Here is a 6,734-nt window from a genome sequence, read left to right as displayed (position 1 = left end):
GGATCTATGATGACAACAAGTATCTGAGGACGTTGACTGACTTGTACAGATGTGATCTGAGGTCCAGATCTGAGGTCCACTTGAGATTAATGAGTTTTTCAGATGTTGCTGGCACTCTTTGGTTTTGAAAGATGACTGATAATTGTGCAGATTGTCTCCAGTACCCTAGATTTTTAGCAAATGGGCATTGTTACAGTGCCCCAAGTTACCTTAATATTTTATTCATTGCTTTCCATTTTAAAAGACAATAACATAGCCATTAAATGTATACACGCATTTCAGTTCTTGGCTAATGCATGTGCAAAAAAAGTTAAACCAAAGAAGTTTGGGAATTGATGCAGCCTCTATTTCAAATGCAGTTCACTTCTAATTCACAAAGGCAGCCCTTCCCTATATGTAGCAAAGTGACATGAAGTAGTGGTAAGGCTCATGCCACAAGTACCAATGATCGTTGAGAACCATGTCTCTCCCCTTCCCTCACACAAGGGAGGTACACAGAGTATTTTCAGGATCATTCATTTAGTAACTTTGTAGATTGAATTTGTCTTTCATCTTAGAGCCTGGACCATGTCTGGAGAATAATGGTTGTCTTCTCTAGCAGGGTACTTCAAATTTTTATTTTGCTGATCGATGACATCTTAGGACATTGTCCTAGTCTTGGAAGCCATCACTCTTGATCCAACATAAGTTAAGTATTTATATCAACTTCTCTAAGTGTGTGTTATTTTTGGCTAGTTGATTGCATTCACATACTTCTTGCTGGTCACAAACAAAGACTGACATGTCTTTCAATACAATTTGGTTCTTATCCTGGACCTAGGAAAATAATTAACCAAAAACAAAAACTATAATACAAGCAGATACATAGAGAGTATAGGTAATGAATCAGATACCTTACCCATCAGCCAAGAAAAAAAGGACCACAAAATAAATATCCTTCTTTTAATATTTCAGAAACCTCACAGTTAAATCAAAACTGATACATATATCCTGTTTCATTTTTATCATGTAGGAAGCAAACATTCAGTTCACATGATTATGTGTATATCCTTCTTAAGCAATTTGATGACATTTAAATCTAGTAGGATGAATTGTCCAAGGTGAGATTTGAAGTGCAAAATACTCCAAAGATACCAACTCAGGCTATATTTTATTATAGTTTATGCAGATTACATCTTGCTATTGCCTCACTTTCATCTTCCCGTTCCCACACTCCCTCCATCTTTTTCACTATTCTCACCCTCTCATCATCTTTTTCCCTCTTCCTATTTTCTATAACTCTGACAAAAGGGGAACACATCCCCCACATACAACTACACCCTATCATATCTCATTCTGATAGCCTACTTCCCCTTACTCTGTGGGCCGAAGGGCCTCCCCACTAAGAGGAAGTGATAAAAGTGACAGTTCATGTCAGATGCAGCATCTACTCTCTACAACTGTGGAGAATTAGCTGCCCATTGGCTAATTCTTAACAGGGTGTCTAGGTTTGGTATAACAGTTTGGGCACACCCCCAGTGGTACAGATTCAGCAGCCTTGATGGTTACTTTGTGGGGTTCCTGAATACGTTGGGTTTTCCAAGGCCCCATTATTCCATACTACTGTCATCTGGAGTCCAGAACTAAGCCCCATCATCTGTCTTGAACCCTCACTGAGTGGAGACTCTCAGAGGACATCCATATAGGGATAATATCCACTTATAAGTGAAAATATACCAAGTATGTCTTTCTGAATCTGGGTTACATCACTCAGGATGATAATTTCTAGTTCCATCCATTTCCCTACAAATTTCAAGGTTTCTTTATTTTTAATAGTTGAATTGTATTCCATTGTGTAAATGTACAACAATTTCTTTATCCATTCTTCAGTTGAGGGACTTCAGGATATAATAAATAAAGCTACTATGAACATAGTTGATAAATGTTCTTGTGTATGGTGTATTTTGTCTATATTCCTGGGAGGAATATAGCTGGATCTTGAGATAGCACTGTTCCTATTTTTCTGAGAAAGTGCTAGATTTATTCCCAAAGTTGTTGTATAAGTCTGCACTCCCACCAACAGTGAAGGAGTGCTTCTCTTTCTGCACATCTTTGCCCACATATGCTGTCATTTTAGTTTTTTAACTTAGACATTCTGCCTGGAGTAAGGAGTTGTTTTAATTTACATTTCTGTGATGACTAAGGATGTTGAACATTTCTTTAAGTGATTCTCAGCCATGTGATATTCCTCTGTTGAGAATTCTCTGTTTTGTTCAGATCCCAATACATGAACAAGGGAGAATTTTCCATCTTCTGATATTATCTTCAACTTCCTCCTTCAATGACAAAGGTTTTTTTCATGTAAGTCTTTCATTTGCTTGGTTGGAGTTACATATACATACTTTATATTATTTGTGGCTATACTGAAGAGTGCAGTTTCCCTAATTTCTTTCTTAGCATAGATGTAATTTGTATACAGGAGGGCTACTGACTTTTGAGTTGATTTTGTATCTAGCCACTTTGCTGAAGGTGTTTATCAGCTGTAGGAGTGGAGTTTTCAGAGCCAGTTATGTACGGTGTCATATTATCAATGAATAGGGATAATCTGACTTTTTCTTTTCCAATGTGGATCCTCTTGATCTCCTTTTGTTGTCTTATTGTTCTAGCTAGAACATCAAGTAATATATTGAAGAGATATGGAGATAGTGGGCAGCCATGTCTAGTCCCTGATGTTAGTGGAATATCCTTGTCTCTCCATTTAATTTGGTTATTGGCTTGCTGTATATAGCCTTTATTATGTTTAGGTATGTTTAGGTATCCATGATCTCTCCAAGGCTTTAAAGATGAATGGGTGTTGGATTTTTGTCAAATCCTTTGTCAGCATCTAAGGAGATGATCATGTGTTTTTTTTTTTTCATTCAGTTTGGTTATATGTTGGATTACATTGATAGATATCTACATATTGAACTATCCTTGCATGCCTGGGATGAAGCCTACTTGGTCACGGTGAATATCTTTAATGTGTTCTTAGATTCAGTTAGCAAGTGTTTTTTTGAATATTTTTGCATCAATGTTCATAAGAGGAATTGGTCTGAAGTTCCCTTTTTTGGGTCTTTGTGAGCTTTGAGTATCAACGTGATGATGGCCTCAGAAAATGAGTTTGGTAATGTTCCATCTGTTCCTACTTTGTGAAGTAGTTTGAAGAGTATTGGTAATAGCTCTTCTTTGAAGTTAAGGTAGAATTCTGAACTGAAACCATCTGGCTCTGGGCTTTTTTTTCCTTAGGAAACTTTTGATGACTGCTGCCATTTCTGTAGGAGAAATCTGACTATTTAATTTGTTTATCTGATCTTTTTTTAATGTTTTTTTATTAATTTATTCTTGTTTCATCTCAATGTTTATCCCATCCCTTGTATCCTCCCATTCCTCCCCCCACCCCATTTTCCCATTATTCCCCTCCCCTATGACTGTTCCTGGGGGGGATTACCTCCCCCTGTATATTCTCATAGGGTATCAAGTCTCTTCTTGGCTACCTGCTGTCCTTCCTCTGAGTGCCACCAGGTCTCCCCCTCCAGGGGACATGGTCAAATGTGAGGCACCAGAGTACATGAGAAAGTCATATCACACTCTCCACTCAACTGTGGAGAATATTCTGACCATTGGCTAGATCTGGGAAGGGGTTTAAAGTTTACCTCCTGTATTGTCCTTGGCTGGTGCCTTAGTTTGAGCGGGACCCCTGTGCCCAAATCTGCCTATCATATTGTTCTACTTGTAGATTTCTAGGACCCTCTGGATCCTTTTATTTTGCTATTCTCCCATGCGTCTCTCATTTAGAGTCCCAATAGGATGCCTTCCCCTCTGTCCCAGTTTCCTGGTAAGTGAAGGCTTTCGTGGGACATGCCCCTTGGCCTAGTATGCCGATATAAGTGAGTATATGCCATTTGATCCTTTCTGCTTCTGGGTTAACTCGCTCATTATGCTCATTTCTAGCTCAATCCATTTATCCACAAATTTCGGGAATTCCTTGTTTTTAATAGCTGAGTAGTATTCCATAGTGTATATGTACCACAGTTTCTTTATCCACTCTTCTATTGAGGGACACTTAGGCTGTTTCCATGTTCTGGCTATTATGAATAAGGCTGCTATGAACATGGTTGAGCAAATTTTCTTGTTGTGTGCTGGAGCATCTTCTGGGTATATTCCAAGGAGTAGAATAGCTGGGTCTTGAGGAAGCCCTATTCCCATTTTTCTGAGATAGCACCAGATAGATTTCCAAAGTGGCTGTACTAGTTTGCATTCCCACCAGCAATGAAGGAGTGTTCCTCTCTCCCCACATCTTGATTCAGCTTTGCCAAGTGCAACCCATAAAGAAAAGCATCCATTTCCTTTAGATTTTCAAATTGTGTGGCTTATAGGTTTTTGAAGTAAGACCTAATGATTCTTTTTATTTCTTCAGTGACTGCTGTCATGTCTCCCTTTTCATTTCTGATTTTGTAGATTTTGATAGTGTCTTCCTCCCTTTTAGTTAGATTGGCTAACAGTTTGTTTATCTTGTTGATTTTCTCAAAGAACCACCTCTTGGTTTTGTCGATTCTTTGAATTGTTCTCTTTGTTTCTTAATTATTGATTTCAAGCTAAGTTTTACTTTTCCAGCTTTCTACTCCTCTTTCATGTTTCTTCTTCTTTTTTGCTAATTGTGTCATTATGTTACCTGTATGAGATGTTTCCAGTCTCTTTATGGAGGTACTTAGTGCTATGAATTTTCATATTAGCACTGTTTTCAATGTGTCCCATAAATTTAGGTATGTTATGCCTTCATTTTCATTGAGTTTTATGGTCTCCACTTTCTTTCTTTATTTCTTTCCTTACCCAGTTGTCATTGAGTAGAGAGTTGTTCAGTTTTCATGTGTATTTAGACTTTTTGTTATCCATTGTTGTTAAAGTCCAGCTTTAGTCCATGGTCATCTGATAAGATACAAGGTATTATTTTATTCTTCTTGTATATGTTGAGATTTGCTTTGTGTCCTAATATATGGTTAATTTTGGAGACGGTTCTATGAAGTGTTGAGGAGGTATATTCTTTGTACTTGAGTGAAAAGTTCTGTAGATATCTGTTAATTTTATTTGATTCATTACATGGGTTAGTGTCACTATTTATCCATTTAGCTTCTGTTTCATTGACTTATGCTTTGGTGAAAGTGGGGTGTTGAAATCTCCCACTATTAATGTGTGGGGAATCTATGTGCATTTTAAGCATGAGACTCTTTCAGCTGGGAAAGTTGGCTAGAAGCATTTCATTTATAGATTGACTTTATTGAATTTTTGTTACAGCCTAGAGCCTGTGAGAACTGCTTCTCTTTTGGCGTGACAGGTAAGAACTGGGTATGTTTACCTGGTTTGTTTTCTTTGAGTGAGTACTGTGGAATATTTAATAGTTATTTAACTACTTAGTAGCTCTAGGAATAAGAATTTTATGCTGTCACCTTCTTGGACATTTTTTCATTGATTCATAATGCACATTTTATGTATAACAATTGTCATGCCTCTGGCATTGCTGGTGTAACAGCAAGTCACAGAAGCTAGTGACAAAGAAACCAATAATCTCATTAACTATAGACTTGGGTAATTTAGCATTCAATAGTTGTTTGAAATTATTTGAGAAATGATTACTAGTTGACATTGTATTCTGAAGGTTTACATTCCAAATATATAGCAGGTGATCAATCATACTTCATCCACCAGTTCTTAATTTTGCAGTCATTAAAACTCATAGCCTGAATAACTGTAATTGTAGTGGATGCCATCCCTGTTGATCCATTATAATTGAAGTGTGTCAATTTGCTTCTATAGAGTATGTGTTATTTTTGGCAAGATGATTACATTCACACACTTCTTGTTGATCACTAACAGAAGCCCAACATCACTTCCAATATATTTTGGGTTCTTATTCATAACCTGGGAAAATAACTCAACAGAAACAACTACAAAACCAAAAACTATATTTTAGCAGTTACACAGGGTGTAGAGGGAATGAGTACAACATCTTAACCCAAGGCCAAAGTAAAAAACAACCACACAACAAATATCACCACTTTTGATAGTCCAAAAACATCATAGTTGCTTAAAAAATGATCCACATATCATGTTTCATTCTGGCATGTATTTAGGCAGTTTTTAGTTTACTTGATTATACTGTTCCATGTATGTATGCCCTCTTAAACACAATTTGATGCAATGTATGTCCAATAGGGTACATTGTCCAAGGTAAGATTAAAAGTACAACATACTACAAAGAATTCAATTTATGATATCCTAATTACAAAATTCTTATCAGTAAGTTTTTAAAAATGCTTTCATTTCATAAAAATTAACTTGAGTCACAGGAGCTGATGCCACAGCATTTCACCATCACTGATAGGAATTCCACTATTCAAGACCTGGTAACATATCTGGAGAGCAAAGGGCACCTTTAATTTCTACCCCATATTCAGATGTAGAGATCCCCAAGGCAGAAGTAGAATGTCAAAGACTGAACTTAGTCTTAGAAATACATAGAAGGGATCCCATGAGTAGATTGCATTTTTACATCTCAATTCCAAAGATATAAACCTGTACTAAACATAATCCATTCCTATCCCTGTACAACATGTCTGAATATTTTGTTAATACAGGTATTCTGATTATAATAAGAGAATGAGATATGATTTGTACATATCTGCTCATTTACAAGTTGCATTATGCTTTCTGAAGTCAGG

General features: G+C 36.8%; 1 non-coding gene across 1 annotated transcript; it reads left to right on the top strand.

The window, feature by feature from the left end:
• On the top strand, positions 1-65 carry LOC127192537 (small nucleolar RNA SNORD109A). The gene has a single exon (XR_007831006.1). It is a non-coding gene; the product is annotated as a small nucleolar RNA SNORD109A (small nucleolar RNA).
• Positions 66-6,734: the final 6,669 nt, after the last annotated feature.

The sequence above is a fragment of the Acomys russatus genome, chromosome 7 (assembly GCF_903995435.1).
Source record: "Acomys russatus chromosome 7, mAcoRus1.1, whole genome shotgun sequence".
In the NCBI taxonomy this organism is placed as follows: Eukaryota; Metazoa; Chordata; class Mammalia; order Rodentia; family Muridae; genus Acomys; species Acomys russatus.
This window is presented reverse-complemented; position numbering and strand designations above follow the sequence as displayed.